Source organism: Phyllobates terribilis, unplaced genomic scaffold, assembly GCF_046119375.1.
Source record: "Phyllobates terribilis strain yellow unplaced genomic scaffold, ASM4611937v1 Scaffold_5__5_contigs__length_657084704, whole genome shotgun sequence".
Lineage (NCBI taxonomy): Eukaryota > Metazoa > Chordata > Amphibia > Anura > Dendrobatidae > Phyllobates > Phyllobates terribilis.
This window is the reverse complement of record NW_027362765.1, coordinates 488,557,976-488,575,559: the sequence shown is the minus strand read 5'-3', so window position 1 is coordinate 488,575,559 and position 17,584 is coordinate 488,557,976. Positions and strand designations below refer to the sequence as shown.

Sequence of the window (17,584 nt, the reverse complement as noted above, 5' to 3'; positions counted from 1 at the left end):
AGGGGTATTGACCCTCAGGCAGAGACACATAGGTTGCTTCTCTTGCAGACCAGACACACTTGACAAGAGTCCTCATAAACGGTAGGGACAGTAGCATTTAACCCTCAACTGGTGAGGTGGGGTTTTGTCACGCAACTGGTGATGTGGGGTTTCCTATACCCCAGTGTTTAGAAATCTCTTATTTTTACAGAAAATGCAAAGATCACGTTTGTTTTAATCGTTTTCTTATTGGTGATTGATTACACATGAGTATAACAAATTTTTGACACCCACAAATGGATGGAAGCTAGTGAGACATGTATCCTCGTACCAGCATTTTTCAATGAATGCCAGCCGAACAAAAATTACCTGGGGTGTGGCAAACTCCACCTCAACAGTTGAGGGTTAATAAGAAGCCACACAGCCAGTGCAAGTTAAGTCTTATGAGCAACAGGCTCGAGTGACAAACAGTACAGTTTCCTTAGCAGCACAGCAGTTCACAGTCTTCCCAGTAGTATAGGACAGCACAGTTCTAATGCAAAGACACATTAATGAACACAGCATTCTTTACAGCACAGTGAGATGGAGGAGGGGGCGAGGGTTTGCTGATGAAGATGATCCCTGTGACACCATTTCTTACAGTCCTTATCTTTCTGCTTGACAATACTTTGCACTGCTAGTTCAGGAACTCTACCTGACCTGTGCTTAGCGTCACTCCTGACTTGAATCCTTTTCACTTGAAGGGGCACTTCTGTGAGATACAGATCACACACAACACCTTTCTCTTTGGCTCCAACCAGGCAGTAAACAACTTCCCCACAATCCCCCTGGGGCTCTGCTAAAACACTCCCCTTCTCCTGTGACTGTGTTAACCCCTCTAGTTGCTGGATGCTTCTGGAGCACAACACTTCCTGTCTCATGTGCTTGTGTTACTTCTAATAGTTGCTGAATGCTTTTAAAGCAACAGCACTACTTCTGCATGTCACACTCTGCAACAGCACTACTTCTGCATGTCACACAAGGGAAGATTTTTCCTTTAAAGCCACGTTCACACATTCAGTATTTAGTCAGTATTTTACTTCAGTATTTGTAAGCCAAAACCAGGAGTGGGTGATAAATACAGAAGTGGTGACGTGTTTCTATTATACTTTTCCTCTAATTATTACACTCCTGATTTTGGCTTACAAATACTGATGTAAAATACTGACTAAATACTGAATGTGTGATCATGACCTTAAATTTACCTTTTATTTTAATATACTTCTGACATTCTGGAAGTTTTGTGGGTAACTAGTTACTAAAATGAAGGATCTGCGCCAAGTGCCCTTTAATCGTTTTCGGCTTACCTTAAAAGACTTTTGTATTTTTTATAGTTACCAAAATTTGTATTTTAGCCCCATCCCTATATCACCTAATTTGTGGGTGATGTTTGTGTAAAAGATGACTCTTTTGCCCAAGGATTGTTTCTGAAAAATCAGTATAGTCCTGACAAATTCATGAATTTTAAAGAGATGTGTATTTATTGGGGGAGCAGATGAAGTAGTTAAAACCATGCCCTGAGAGTGTCCAAATTCCACATACAGGTGCATCTCACAAAATTAGAATATCATCAAAAAGTTAATTTATTTCGGTTCTTCAATGCAAAAAGTGAAACTCATATATTATACAGAATCATTACAAACAGAGTGATCTATTTCAAGTGTTTATTTCTGTTAATGTTGATGATTATGGCTTACAGCCAATGAAAACAAAAAAGTCATTATCTCAGTAAATTAGAATACTTTATAACAACAGCTTGAAAAATGTTTTTAAAATCCGAAATGTTGGCCTACTGAAATGTATGTTCAGTAAATGCCCTCAATACTTGGTCGGGGCTCCTTTTGCATCAATTACTGCATCAATGCGGCGATCAGCCTGTGGCACTGCTGAGGTGTTATGGAAGCCCAGGTTGCTTTGATAGCAGCCTTCAGCTTGTCTGCATTGTTGGATCTGGTGTCTCTCATCTTCCCCTTGACAATACCCCATAGATTCTCAATAGGGTTAAGGTCAGGCGAGTTTGCTGCCAATTAAACATAGTGATACTGATGTTTTTAAACCAGGTATTGGTACTTTTGGCAGTGTGGACAGGTGCCAAGTCCAGCTGGAGAATGACATTTCCATCTCCATAAAGCTTGTCGCAGAGGGAAGCATGAAGTGCTCTAAAATGTCCTGCTAGACGGCTGCGCTGACTTTGGTCTTGATAAAACACAGTGGACCTACACCAGCAGATGACATGGCTCCCAAACCATCACTGATTGTGGAAACTTCACACTAGACCTCCAGCAGCTTGGATTGTGGCCTCTCCACTCTTCCTCCAGACTTTGGGACCTTGATTTCCAAATGAAATGCAAAATTTACTTTCATCTGAAAACAACACCTTGGACCACTGAGCAACAGTCCAGGTCTTTTTCTCCTTGGCCAAGGTAAGACACTTCTGGCGTTGTCTATTGGTCATGAGTGGCTTGACACAAGGAATGCGACACTTGTAGCCCATGTCCCGGATACTCTGTGTGTAGTGGCTCTTGAAGCAATGACTCCAGCAGCAGTCCACTCCTTGTAAATCTCCATCAAATTTTTGAATGGCCTTTTCTTAACAATCCTTTCAAGGCTGCAGTTATCCCGGTTGCTTGTGCATCTTTTTCTGCCACACTTTTTCCTTCCACTCAACTTTCCATTAATATGCTTGGATGCAGCACTCTGAACAGCCAGCTTTTTTAGCAATGACCTTTTATGGCTTACCTTCCTTGTGGAGTGTGTCAATGACTGCCTTCTGGACATCTGTCAAGTCAGCAGTCTTCCCCATGATTGTGGAGCCTATTGAAACAGACTAAGGGACCTTTTTAAACTCTTAGGAAGCCTTTGCAGGTGTTTTTTGTTAATTATTCTAATTTACTGAGATAATGACTCTTGTATTTTCATTGGCTGTAATCCTTAATCATCAACATTAACAGAAATAAACACTTGAAATAGATCACTCTGTTTGTAATGACTCTATATAATATGAGTTTCACTTTTTGTATTGAAGAACTGAAATAAATTAACTTGTTGATATTCTAATTTAGTGAGATGCACCTGTATATAGACACCGGTATTATAGATGGCCCATTGCCAGTGGGAGACCAGAGATGGAGGCAAAGAAGTTACAAGTTAAAGGAAATCTGTCACCAAGTTTTTGCGAATCATCTGAGAGCAGGATAATGTATGGAAAAAGACCCTGAATCCAACAATGTATTTCTTGGCACAGAGTTTCTAGATTTAGAAATGCAGCAGAGCTGAGAAAGCTAACCCCGCCCACACAACAGCTGACCCCGCCCACACAAGGCTCTCAGTGTCCATAGCTATAACAGTGAGGTACTTATCACAGAAGGGGGCGGAGTCGAGCTTAAAAGCATACTATCAGCTAGTCTCAGTATTGTTAGTTGCAAGGTGATTAAAGCTTCAGTCTAAGTAAACAACAGCATGACATGTGACAAATCCTTGAGTTCAGTGTTTTAACCTCTACCTCATGCTGTCCTCAGTTTACATAACAAAAACCTGCTGACAGATTCCCTTTAAGGTAGACACATGTCTCTAGACTACATTTCTCAAGAGGCAGAGCTGTAGAAGTCCCACAACTCACAGACTCCCACCCTCATGGCCCACCAACTCCACCTACAATGCACCAGTCTGAGCCTCCTATACAGTCTGAGGATGGATAAAACATTGCACACACATTGTCTTCTTCCTAACAGTCCTCCCACTTCACCTGTTATGTCCTATTCTTAGTCTCTCGCGGATAGTAATGTTATATTGCTGACAATAGCTGGCTCCATGTACTGTAGATGAACAATGAGTCATATAATATAGTCATTAATTATAATGTATTTTAGCACTCTGGAACAGCCAGCACTATACCCTCTGGTAAAGGCAAAAGCCTATAAGATTACAAGAACTCAGCCCCAGCCCCCCTGACATTACGGTTCAGAGCTCCCTGCAGAACTGCTGGAGGAGTATTTCAAAGCACAGAAGGAAATCTCTACTCTGTGCTTTAAATGTATGGTAACACGTAGGAAGGAGCTGGAGGTCACATCACCACGTGACAGCTCAGGATCAGAGCAGAATTTAACAGGAAATAAATTATAAAGACTCTTCATTGTGATTTACATAACAGTGCTTTAATAATCTATGTGCTAAGAAAAGACCTTTAAAAATAATGTTTTAACATTTATTCTGAAAGGTCTCTTTTAAAAGAAAAAGGGAGGGCAACTGACTATAAGGGTGTATGCACAGGGACAGGAAACGCTGCAGATTAGACACAGCACACTTGCGCTGCGTGCAATCCGCAGCGGCCAGATGTTACAGCATAGTGGATGGGATTTGTACAAATCCCATGCCCACTATCCGTCTGTGTGCTCCTGCGGATCAACCGCAGAGACGGACATGGGGCACGTCTTCACTGACTGCAGCATGTCAATTTCTCTTGCTGGTCTCTCACAGGACACTGTGACGTGCACTGTGCTCCCTGACTTCCCGGGCATGCGCAAAGCGCCGCTCTCATAGAGTGCGCTTTGCATCATCCCGGCCCTGTCTGCCTGTGCACTGCGCCGCAGGTTTCTATTGCGCAGGGGAATATGATAATTAAGCATATAGGCGGGGATTTGGGGGAATAATAAGCACATAGGCCGGGATTGCTTGGCCAAGCCTGTGAAACACGGAGTTTATAAAAACAGATTTCTTTGCAATCAAACCTCTTCTATGGGTCATGCAGGTGTGTATACAGTGCTGGCCAAAAGTATTGTCACCCCTGCAATTCTGTCAGATAATACTCAGTTTCTTCCTGAAAATGATTGCAATCACAAATTCTTTGGTATTATTCTCTTCATTTAATTTGCTTGCAAGGAAAAAACACAAAAGAAAATGAAGCAAAAATCAAATCATTGATCATTTCACACAAAACTCCAAAAAAGGGCCGGACAAAAGTATTGGCACCCTCAGCCTAATACTTGGTTGCACAACCTTTAGCCAAAATAACTGCGAACAACCGCTTCCGGTAACCATTAATGAGTTTCTTACAATGCTCTGCTGGAATTGTAGACCATTCTTCTTTGGCAAACTGCTCCAGGTCCCTGATATTTGAGGGGTGCCTTCTCCAAACTGCCATTTTGAGATCTCTCCACAGGTGTTCTATGGGATTCAGGTCTGGACTCATTGCTGGCCACCTTAGAAGTCTCCAGTGCTTTCTCTAAAACCATTTTATAGTGCTTTTGGAAGTGTGTTTTGGGTCATTGTCCTGCTGGAAGACCCATGACCTCTGAGGGAGACCCAGCTTTCTCACACTGGGCCCTACATTAAGCTGCAAAATTTGTTGGTAGTCTTCAGACTTCATAATGCCATGCACATGGTCAAGCAGTCCAGTGCCAGAGGCAGCAAAGCAACCCCAAAACATCAGGGAACCTCCGTCATGTTTGACTGTAGGGACCGTGTTCTTTTCTTTGAATGCCTCTTTTTTTTTTCCTGTACACTCTATGTTGACGCTTTTTCCCAAAATGCTCTACTTTTATCTCATCTGACCAGAGAACATTCTTCCAAAACGTTTTAGGCTTTCTCAGGTAAGTTTTGGCAAACTCCAGCCTGGCATTTTTATGTCTCGGGGTAAGAAGTGGGGTCTTCCTGGGTATCCTACCATACAGTCCCTTATCATTCAGACGCCGACAGATAGTACGGGTTGACACTGTTGTACCCTCGGACTGCAGGGCAGCTTGAACTTGTTTGGATGTTAGTCGAGGTTCTTTATCCACGATCCGCACAATCTTGCGTTGAAATCTATCATCAATTTTTCTTTTCCGTCCACATCTAGGGAGGTTAGCCACAGTGCCATGGGCTTTAAACTTCTTGATGACACTGCGCACGGAAGACACAGGAACATTCAGGTCTTTGGAGATGGACTTGTAGCCTTGAGATTGCTCATGCTTCCTCACAATTTGGGTTCTCAAGTCCTCAGACAGTTCTTTGGTCTTCTTTCTTTTCTCCATGCTCAATGTGGTACACACAAGGACACAGGACAGAGGTTGAGTCAACTTTAATCCATGTTAACTGGCTGCAAGTGTGATTTAGTTATTGCCAACACCTGTTAGGTGCCACAGGTAAGTTACAGGTGCTGTTAATTACACGAATTAGAGAAGCATCACATGATTTTTCAAAGGGTGCCAATACTTTTGTCCACCCCCTTTTTAGGTGTGGAATTATATCCAATTTGGCTTTAGGACAATTCTTTTTGTGTTTTTTTCATTGAAGACAAATTAAATGAAACGAATAATACCAAAGAATTTGTGATTGCAATTATTTTCAGGAAGAAACTGAGTATTATCTGACAGAATTGCAGGGGTGCCAATACTTTTGGCCAGCACTGTAGATTTACTTTTCTATACCCTGTATAGCCATAGTAGAGGTCTGATAACTCCAAAGTGGTGACAGATTCCCTTTAACAAGGAATTTCCAGTATGGCAATAGTGATGAGTCATATTGAGTTTAGTTCTCAGTTCAGGAAGGTATGTGGTAAAGAAACAGTATACTGTATTTTGTAGACACAAAATTGACTGACATAGATACACATAAGTCGGTAAATACAGTAGTTTCATTTTAAATGATCTCTTTTTAGAATAGGTTATCATTAGTGATGAGCGAGCACTAAAATGCTCGGGTACTCGTTGCTCGGGTCGATGAACATTTGAATACTCGGGTGCTCGACCCGAGGAACGAGCCCAATGTAAGTCTAAGGGAAACACGAGCATTTTTCAGGCGGCTCCCCCCGGCGGTCTGCAGAGGGCCTAAAAATTGCCCAAATCGATGGTAACAGTGCTCAAATGACATGGGAACAGCATGGGGAAGACCCCTGGAAGTATTTCTGACTCCCAAGTCACTGCTGTCAACAACGTTGTCAGAGTATTATGCCACTTTTACGGACTCACAATAAAACAAACAAAAACGAAACCAAAATGGATTTTCCTGGGAAATATGTTAAGGAACATCCTTTCCAGGGTAATGACTTGTATATAAGGCAAACTAAATAACCAAAAACAAAAATACTCCTCCACACCTTGGGCTATGTTTTTGATGAGTTTTTGCAGTTTTGCATTGCTTTCAAGTGTGACAAATGCATTCACCAGGAAATGTTATTTTAACATTTTACAACCTTATCTGGCCATGTGGTGTGTGAGACATGATCAGAAACATCCTGTTTCATTTATAAAGGAGGGACTCTGAAAGTCACAAAGCCTATTTTTATAGGGCCATCAGGCGGCCTTTACTATTCTTAAAGGGCCAGCAGTCAGCCCTCTCTATACTTAGAGAGCCATCAGCCGGCTATGCTTTGCTGTTCCCATTACTAAAGAGAGGGTCTCCTATACTGTTATTGCGTTTGCAGTGAGTGGCAGGGCTGCCCAAAATTTGGACGCACCCCAATACCCCTTTTAAGAGACTTAGAGGACGGCCTCCTGAAAACAATGTTCCCATTATTAGGAAGTGGGTCTCCCATAGTGTTGGCCTATGCATTGAAATCAAGGGCTGCCAACAATTTGGAGGCACTCCAATGCCTCTTGGAAGAGACATGGAGATCAGAGGGCTTCCTGAAAACAATGTTCCCATTATTAGGACGTGGGTCTCCCATTGTGTTTGCCTATGCAGTGAATGCAAGGGTTGCCAAAAATTTGGTGGAACTCCGATGCCCCTTTGAAGAGACGTGGAGGTCAGAGGGCCTCCTGAAAACAATGTTCCCATTATTAGGAAGTGGGTCTCCCATAGTGTTGGCCTATGGAGTGAATGCAAGGAGGCACTCCAATGCCTCTTGGAAAAGACGTGGAGGAGGGCGTCATAAAAAAATGTTTCCATTAGAAAGGAGCGGGTCTCCTATACTTGTAATGTCCATGCACTAAGTGTATGGGCTGACAAACATTTATCCCTGGGGGGTATACATGAACATACTGTATAAAAACATTTTTTACAGGCATCATAAACACCCTTTAAAAAAATTATGTGGGTGTTGCATCACGGACCATGGTCACCCTGGTGATATGGTGGTGGAGGATGAGGAGAAGGAGGAGGACAAGAGCAAATAGCCAAAATCAGGAAGCGTATACCCATGTGTGGGTGTGAAAAGGTGCATGAGAATACACCTCCCAAGAAAAGACACTGGATTTGAACTTATGTTATGCTGCTATCATTCGGTGGTGTTGAGAAGTCTGGCCCAATCCAGCCCTTGTTCATTTTTATAAGAGTCAGCCTGTCAGCATTTTCAGTTGACAGGTGGATGCGCTTATCAGTTATTATTGCACCAGCAGCACTAAAAACCCGCTCTGATAAAACGCTAGTGGCAGGGCAGGCCAGGACCTCCAAGACGTAGAGAGCCAGTTCATTCTACGTGTCCAGCTTGGATACCTAATAATTATAAGGCACAAAGGAATCACGGAGGACGTTGGTACGGTCGGCAAGGTACTCCCTCAGCATCTTCCCAAACTTTGCATTCCTTGTGAGAGTCCCCCGCGCCTCAAGGCCTGTGCGATGGGAGGGGCTGAGAAAACTCTCCGAGAACTTTGATAGTGTTCACCTGCCTCTGCTGGATTGGAGTTGTGTCTCTCTCGCCTGTACTCCTTGGTTGTCCAACGAACTGTGACCTCTGCTGCCAGTGTTTTCAGATGGGAATTTTTTTTTTATAATTCCGCAACAAGGGCCATCTGGTACTACCCCATTTTTGTAGACCTGTAAGCCTCAGGAATAAGAGATAGAAAGTTCTCCTTGTAGCGTGGGTCTAGAAGTGTCACCAACCAGTAATGACAGTCACCCAAAATTTTGAGAACGTGAGGGTCACGGGAAAGGCAGCATAACAAACTCAGCCATGCATGCTAGACTGCTAACAGGCAAGACTTCCGAGTCCTCACCAAGAGGATGACTGACCATGCTCTCCTCCTCCCTGTCCTCAGGCCATCCATGCTGAACAGACGGTATGACAGTTGAGCAGGTAGTACCATCTATAGTGCATGAAACTAGCTCCTGTTCTTCCTCCTCCTCGTCTTCCTCATTGTCACCCAATCCACGTTGGGATGAGATGAGGCTGGGCTGTGTGTAATCACCCTGTATGGTTCCTTGCTCCATCTCATCCTGCTCCGCCTGCAATGCATCCTCTTTGATTGTGAGCAAAGAGCTTTTCAGAAGACAGAGAAGCGGGATGGTGACGCTAATTATGGAGTTATCGCCGCTCACCATATTGGTGGAGTCCTCAAAGTTTTGGAGGATAGTATCATAGAATGGTAGTGTTGGAAGGGACCTCCTGGGTCATCTGGTCCAACCCCCTGCTCAAAGCAGGATTCACTAAATCATCCCAGACCATATGTCTGACATCCATGTCCGCTTCTGAGGTCTTATGTGTGGAGTCTGAACTGAATACCGACAGCCTTGTTGATGCAAGTAGTCAACAACTGCCCTCTTCTGCTCACAAATCCTTCCCAACATCTGCAGTGTAGAGTTCCAATGCGTGGGGACATCACACACCAGTCGGTGAGCCGGAAGCTGAAGCACGGCAAGGGCGGCGGAAGCTGTAGCTGACTTTCTAAAATTGCCAAACAGGCGGCGTACTTTGGCAAGCAGATCCGGAAGCTCTGGGTAGGTTTTGAGAAACCGCTGAACCACAATATTAAGCACATGGGCCAGGCATGGTACATGTGTGAGCTCGCCTTGCCTCAGAGCCGACACCAGGTTCCTGCCATTGTCACACACAACCATGCCTGGCTGTAGGTTCAGCGGTGTCAGCCACAGATCTGCCTGCTCTTTCAGGGCTGTCCACAACTCTTCAGCATTGTGCGGTTTGTCACCTAAGCATATTAGCTTCAGCACAGCCTGTTGCCGCTTGGCTGAGGCAGTGCTGCAGTGCTTCCAGCTTGTGACTAATGTGGTCATTTCGGAGATGGAGGCTGAGGAGAAGGAGGCTGAGGAGGATGAGGTGCAGGAGCTGTAGACTGTGGCAACCCTGATTGACCTAGGGCCCACAATCCTCGGCATCAGGAGGATGTGTACTGTCCCAAGGTCCAACTGGGTCCCGGCTTCCAGTATGTTACCCCAGTGTGCCGTCAGCGAGATGTACCGTCCCTGCCCACAATCAATTGTCCACATGTCCGTGGTTAGTTGGACTTTCCCAGTAACTGCATTGTTGAGGGCACGGTTAATGTTGTGGGACACGTGCTTGTGTAATGCGGGGACGGCACACCAGGAGAAATAGTGGTGGCTGGGGACCGAGTACCGAGGGACAGCCGCTGCCATCAGGTTGCGGAAAGCTTCTGTCTCCACGAGCCTAAAGGGCAACATTTCGAGCGCAAGCAGTCGCAAAATGTGGGAATTTAGTAGTCTGGCTTGTGGGGCATTGGTTGCGTATTTGCGTTCCAAGGACTGGGGTATGGACAACTGAACGCTGCGCTGGGACAAGGACGTGCTTGCTGATGGTGCTAGTTTTGAGTGTGCAATGACAGGTGCAGGGCAGGAGGCATCTTCGCATGCACTATGGGCAGGGGATTGGCTTGCATGCACAACAGCAGAAGAAGGAGTGGTGTCACCCGCAGACACTGTTCCTGGACCCTGGGTTTCGGCCCACAAAGTTGGGTGCTTTGCTGCCATGTGCTTGATCATGCTGGTGGTGGTCAGTTTTGGTACCCCTGCTGATGCTGGCCTGGCAGGTGGTGCAAATAGCCTTTTTGGGGTTATCGGCAGAGTCTTTAAAAAAACAACCAGACTCGGGAAGACCTAAGAGATGTACTGGCAACTTCTGTCGGTCGTGTTGGTGTTACGGGGAACGGTTGCCCGCCTTCTGTCTGCGGCCACCACACTGCTTCTTCCTGCCTGTTGGGGTGCTCTGCCTCCCTTCCCCTGTGTGCTGTTCTCCTCGCTCTGCATGTCCTCCTGCCAGGTTGGGTCAGTTACTATATCATTCACCACCTCATTTTCCACTTCCGCACCCTGGTCCTCCTCCTGACTTTCTGGCAATTGTGTCTCATCATCGTCCACCTCTTGTGACACTTTCCCACCGTCGTCTTCGTATGACTGTGGCTGCTCAAATATTTGGGCATCTCTACATGCAATCTCCTTTTGCCCCGCTTCAAATGGACCAGGCGAGAGGCCGGAATCTATAAATGGAAAAGTGAACAGCTGTTCGGAGTGTCCAAGTGTGATATCAGTAGTCTCCGGGCACTCGGCATGGTGGGAGGAAGGAGGAACAGGATGAGGAATAAGCTGCCCAGACTCATGGCTACCGAGACTTGACCGTGTGGAAGAAAGGGTGGTGGTGGTGGTGGCTAAGTGACTGGAAGCATTATCTGCTATCCAACCAATAACCTTTTCACACTGCTCTGTGTTTAATAGTGGTATTCTGAAGTCCTCTATTAATTTGGCAGGAAGGTCGAGAGAGAAGATGTGGGTGTTTGTTGTGGCACAATTTCAGCTTGCCCACGGCCTCGGCATGCACCATCAAATCCAGTTCCCCGTCCCTTGCTACGCGCCTTGCCCATTTTAAATGGAGGACAATATCTTCCACGCTCACTACAAATCGCTGAATTTAGAGCGAACTTATATGTGATCCGTGTGACGGACAAACCACAGTTTTAAATAGCTGACCTGTAGGTAACTATTTTTAACAGCAAAACTGGTGTCAATAACTTCGCTGACACACTGAAACAAAATTTTAATGGAGGCCAGAAATGGCAGAATTTTCAGCGCAATTATATGTGATCCGTGTGACGGACAAACTACAGTTTTAAATAGCTGGCCTGTAGGTAACTATTTTTAACAGCGACTGCCTCGTGTCAATAAGTTCGCTGACACACTGCAACAAAATTTCAATGGAGGCCATAAATGGCAGAATTTTCAGCGCAAAAATATGTGATCCGTGTGACGCACAAACCACAGTTTTAAATAACTGGATTTTTAGCGCTGTAATATGGAAAGGACCTGGCTGTATTCTGCAGTTCCAACAAGTTAATGGCGCAGAAAAACGGTGTTCTCTGGATTGCTTTTTAAGCAAATAATCAGGATTAAGATAAAAAAAATATATATATTCCTGGCCCCTGAGACCTGGGGCTATTTCTACAAACATCTGTGAAAGCACCAGCAGACAGAACTGGAATGGACCCTTTTGCTATATGCACTGCAGCTTAAAGTATACCCTGCCAGCCTGCCGGCCTACCACTGATATTTCTGCAGCTGGATTAGTCCTCAGAAGGACTGTTAGTTGAGATAGATATGTAGAGAATCTTGTAGAATACCTACACTAACTAATAAACAAGAAAATTTCTCCCTAGCTCAGCAGCACCTCTCCCTACCCTGCCTCATTGCGGAGTAGACTGTGGCAAGCACGGCGGCGCCAGGTCTGATATAAACCTGATGACGCTGTGCGGCCAGCCAATCACTGTAATGCCCACAACTAACATGGCTGCGGCATTAGTGTGTGGCAGACAATCCCTGAATGTTGATTTGCGCTCTAAAGAGCGCCAAACATGCAGGGAGGGGATCCGAGCATCCGCCCGAGTATCTCGGAAGTACTCGGTGAGCTCCGAGCATCTCGAGTACTGAGATGTTCGGGTGAGTACTTGCGAGTATGCTCACTAATCACTAGTTATCATGTGTTAACATGAGATATAACACTATTTCTGGCCATTATATGACTTGTCTCCTGCACTGTTCACTAGTTTTATCCTCTGCAGACAATAGCTCTAATTGTTAACTGTTTCTAAGGTCTCATTCAGACGTCCATATTGCACGGCCGTGCAGTATCTGTTTTTTTTTTTTTTAAGATACAGCACATATCATTGTAATCTATGCTGCTATTCACATGTGCGTGTTTCCGTGCAAAATATAAGGAGAAATTTCCTTTTTTTTCCGGCAGCACAGATGAGAGGGGCCAATACAAGTCTATAAGTCCATGAAAAACACGTGCAGCACATAGAAGGTATCTGTGTGTCATCCATGTGCTGTCTGTATTTAACACTGCAAAGTATTGGAAAAGCTTTGTTATTTATTTAATTTATTTATCCATCTGTGAAAAACACTGATGACACACTAATGGTAAAAACGGACACAGTGATGGTAAAAATGTATGCACTGATGACACACTGAAGCACAATCATGAGGATGATTTTCACGTGAACTCATGTTTAAACACAGACTTGAGAATGATGCCTCAGTGGGTAAAGATTAGCTGCTATGATGTCTTGCATACACAGTAACAGAGTGACTCTTGGTTTTCTTCTCTGTAGCACAGTTGTCAGGATTCCTGTTGTCCTTCTGCCTATTGACCACTAGTGTCTGCAATTGTTTACCTTTGTAATTGTGTTGCATTTCCACTCCTTACCACTAGAGGCCGCTGTTGTGTTCTGCAATCACCCTCTACTAAGATAGCAGATTCTGAGGCTGTGAAAGCCATCTTGTTTGCTGGTTGGACCTACTTAAAGCCACATGGAACATTCATTCAATGCTTGAGTATTGTGTCTAGCTGTTTAGTCTAGTTCAGTCTCCAGCTCCTTGTTCTGAGAACTAACTTCCTCACTCCTCTCTGGAATGTTTCTACAAACTCCTACTGCTACTTCAAGGACATCTGCTGCTGCCTGCTGTTTCCAGCTAGTGCTTTCCAGGCCTTTGGGGTCCGGTTGTGCGTCGCTAGTATCATAACAGCAGCACTGTGTAGTTGTGAATCCAGCTCTAGAGTGAGCTAAAACAGTTACTTTAAGCTGCAGCTCCATCTGCCTGTGTCTGCTGAAGTTCGCTTATTTCTAATCTTGCTTAATCCTCCTCATTCCTCCTTTCTCCTCTCCATAGACTTAATTATGTTATGCTGGCCGTCCATCTTGTTTTGATCAAGGGGATTTAAGCTGATTTTTCAGAGAGGATTTCTCTGATAAGATATATTGCAAATTTACTTATATTCGTCTGTAATAATGATGTATGCAAAATTTGTTAAAACAATAATGACAAATTAAGTGTAAGACACAATACTAATGTTGCGCTATTAATGCAGCAGTATAACCAAACAACATTTCTGCGTTTTGTTTCGTCTTTTAGATTTCTGTCAACATAGCTGCATAAAGGCTTATTTTTTTATGGAATGAGTTATATTTTTAATGCCATAATTTTTTGGTGCACAACACATAATATATTCTCTGACTTTTGAGGTTGACCATTGGGTTTTGTTTTTACGACAATCACAGTCTGTACAATTATGGTATAACCAAATTTAAATTGTTTTTAACTTTTGCACAATAAAAAAACATATATTTTTGTGCTGTCACATTCCAAGACCGATTACTTTTTTATTTACCGTAAATATATATATATTTTTTATTACAAGAGATGAATGAGGCAGGATTTTTGTAGGGTGGCTTGTAGTGTTCATTGATATTATTTTGCATACAACCTTTTTATTGCAATAATGTAAGATGAACTGAACAACAAACAGATACCCTGTTACTAAATTGCCATTTTGGATAATGGTCAGTGTTGCAGGTAAGTGTTGGGTCTTCCAGCATATGGATTCTAGTTGTTGCAACAAAATGACAAATTAGCGTTCTGAAGTCAGCACAGAATAATTTTGGTCCTAGGAATAATAAGGCCACATATGGCGATGGTGTGAATGGCATGTGAAATATGAAGGAGAACATAGCGAAACATGGTGCCACAGTGGCTGAATGCTTGTACAGCATTAAAATATGCTTAATAGTGAGCCATGGAATTGCAGCTCCTCCAGCATAAGGGGCAGAAATTAGATACATTTATAGGCTATGTTCACACATCATGTTTTTTTGGAGTTAATTTTCTGCAGAAAAATCTGATCTCTCAAGGGAGGTTTGTTCATGATTTTTCTTGTAGTTTTGGTGATTTTTTGGTGTGTTTTTGGTGCGTTTTTTCAGCGTTTTTTTCACTGTCCTTCAGTCTCTTTTTATGCATGTACATAAAATTCAGTGAAAAAAAACACATTCTATTTTGGCATCATAAACGCTGAAAAAAAGCACCTGCGTTTTTTCAGCATTTTTTTTCACCACTCATTACTTCCTTTGGGTGAAAAAACGCTGAAAGAAGTGACATGCTCTATTTTCCAAAAAAACATGATGTGTGAACTAAGAATTCTGGATTCTCATAGACTTTGCTGGTACTGCAATACACAGCTGAAAATTTGCATCAAAAAAACGCATCAAAAAACAATGAAAAAACCATGATGTGTGAACAGAGCCATAGAAGGGTATAATTGTACAGAAAAACTTACCAATGGTTTAGAAGCTTAGTAAATTTATTTCAAAAACACTTTATTAGGTATAAATTCAACAACGGTCCCTGGATTAGAGATTATTTTATCACTTACCGTACATAAAATGCTACACTGTTTAAGTAGTGCAGTGCATTATGAATGTTAATGTAATGCTGAAAGGTGTCCTTATTTGTAAGCATGGCCAAAAGAGGTACAAAGTTAGCAGGGGTGAGAACTGCCATAGACACCCACTGATGGCTCAAGATCGGATCTATTCTGACACTTCTTTGTTTATAGGGTCTGTAATGGTAGTTCCCTTTGCAACCCTCCACAGGCTCCGTGCTTCCTTGGGGCAACTTCCCACCAAGTCACCAGCAAATTCAGAGACAAATCGTAGAACTATCTCTCTGGTGCCTTGGAAATGATTTGTCAATTCTGTGTTTATGTTCCACTTTTGGTGTAGTTTAAGAAAAAAAACTGATGCAAAGAAACTAAAGGTTAAATAAAATTGTACCTTTAGACTTATAAATGTCATTTACAATGTGATATTAGGACAATATTAAACATTTATTTAGCATTTTTTTTTTAGCCAACACCAGGAGTAGAACTTGAGCATATAAAAATAGAATGGAAAATTTTACATTTTGTTTTCTTTTTTAATCCATTGCTGATGGTTTTCTTTTATTCGTTTATTTAGTATTACTTCATACAGTAGCATGAACAAGTCTGATCATGTCTGGGGAATTCTTCATCTATGAGCAATCTATATATTTCCCAATTTTAAAGCCAATGATAATACTGATCAGAAGTGAAGATCCAATATACACATACTGTATAATGCCAGGGTATTCCCATTACATGACAAGACACATAGTATGTGCTACACATACAAGTCTATGAAATTTCTTACCATTACCATAGTGTACATATTTTATAATAAATACATTACAGATGGAAACTGGACGTTGGGCAGCCAGTTTCTAGGGGTCAACTTCTTCTAGTGCCCAAAAAAGCTCAACATGGTCAGGCTGATAACACCACAGGACATGTCGCTGAGGAAGATGTTAGGACACTACATATACAGGTAGTGATCAGTACAGATATTAAGGTAAGGTTTCATTCAGCTTCCTAGGACGTGCATACCCATAGAGACAGCTTAGGTGAGAAGAAGCACAGCACATACAATAACACATATATTGATCAGCACAGTACATGTAGTACACGTAGGTAGCAGTACGTATATTGATCACAACAGTACATGTAGTACACGTAGGTAGCAGTACGTATATTGATCACAACAGTACATGTAGTACACGTAGGTAGCAGTACGTATATTGATCACAACAGTACATGTAGTACACGTAGGTAGCAGTACGTATATTGGTCACAATAGTACATGTAGTATAGGTAAGTACCTGTACATATATTAATCTGCACTGTACGTGTAGTACAGGTACATAGGTCTCCCGAGATCTGAATGTGCACATGTGCTGCCCCCGGCACCAATTTTCCCGAAGCCCACCACAGGGAACTGAATGGGAAAAGGGACCAGCGCTGACATCTAATGAGCTCCCAGGCACCACAGCATTGCCACACTCCTGCTGCCGCCAGCCTCCTGAAGCAGTGACCCTGCCTCCTGTGACCCCACTCTACCACCGCTGACCCTCCTGGTAAGCGCACTTCAGATTATAAGACGCACCACCATTTTCCTCTCAAATTTGGAGGAAAAAAAATGCATCTTATAATCCGAAAAATACGGTACATCTGGCAACTACCAGCACTAAGCTGGGAGTATTATTAGGGTGCAGTGCTTTCCAACTGGTCCAAGTGAAGAGCTGATTACTGCAGCTGGACAACACACACAGACTGCCAACCTGGACAACACTACATATCCCAGCAACCCTAATCTTTGTGGCTGAACAAAGCCTGCGCCGCCCAGAACGTCTGGTCCCAACGTCTCCACCATCGCCAGCACCACCTACAAAATGAATATGTACGAGATATGACACAATCTTCCTCTAGTCTTTTCATCAGCTTGTTTTCTTACATCAACCAGGTTTCATCATGTGTTGAATTAAATAGAAAATGAGAAGTTTGGGAAGAAACTGACGGTTACTATAAGCCGAGTGCACACTATGTTCATGCACTGAGTCGAAAGCGAAAGTATACATTGGGAGCTCTTTCCAAAGTATAGTAACGTTCCCAGAGGCTGTCATTTACCAACCTCCACCTGGGCAGTATGATTCTGCATATAGTGTATTTCACTATATATGAAAACCCATCATACTTTACTTTCCTATACTGTGGGCCTTATGG

General features: G+C 43.2%; 1 protein-coding gene across 1 annotated transcript in view; it reads right to left on the bottom strand.

Moving 5' to 3' along the window:
• Positions 1 to 17,584, bottom strand: part of FAS (Fas cell surface death receptor) — an 83,973-nt gene that overhangs the window by 49,990 nt on the left and 16,399 nt on the right. The gene's annotated exons all lie outside the window — the stretch shown is intronic.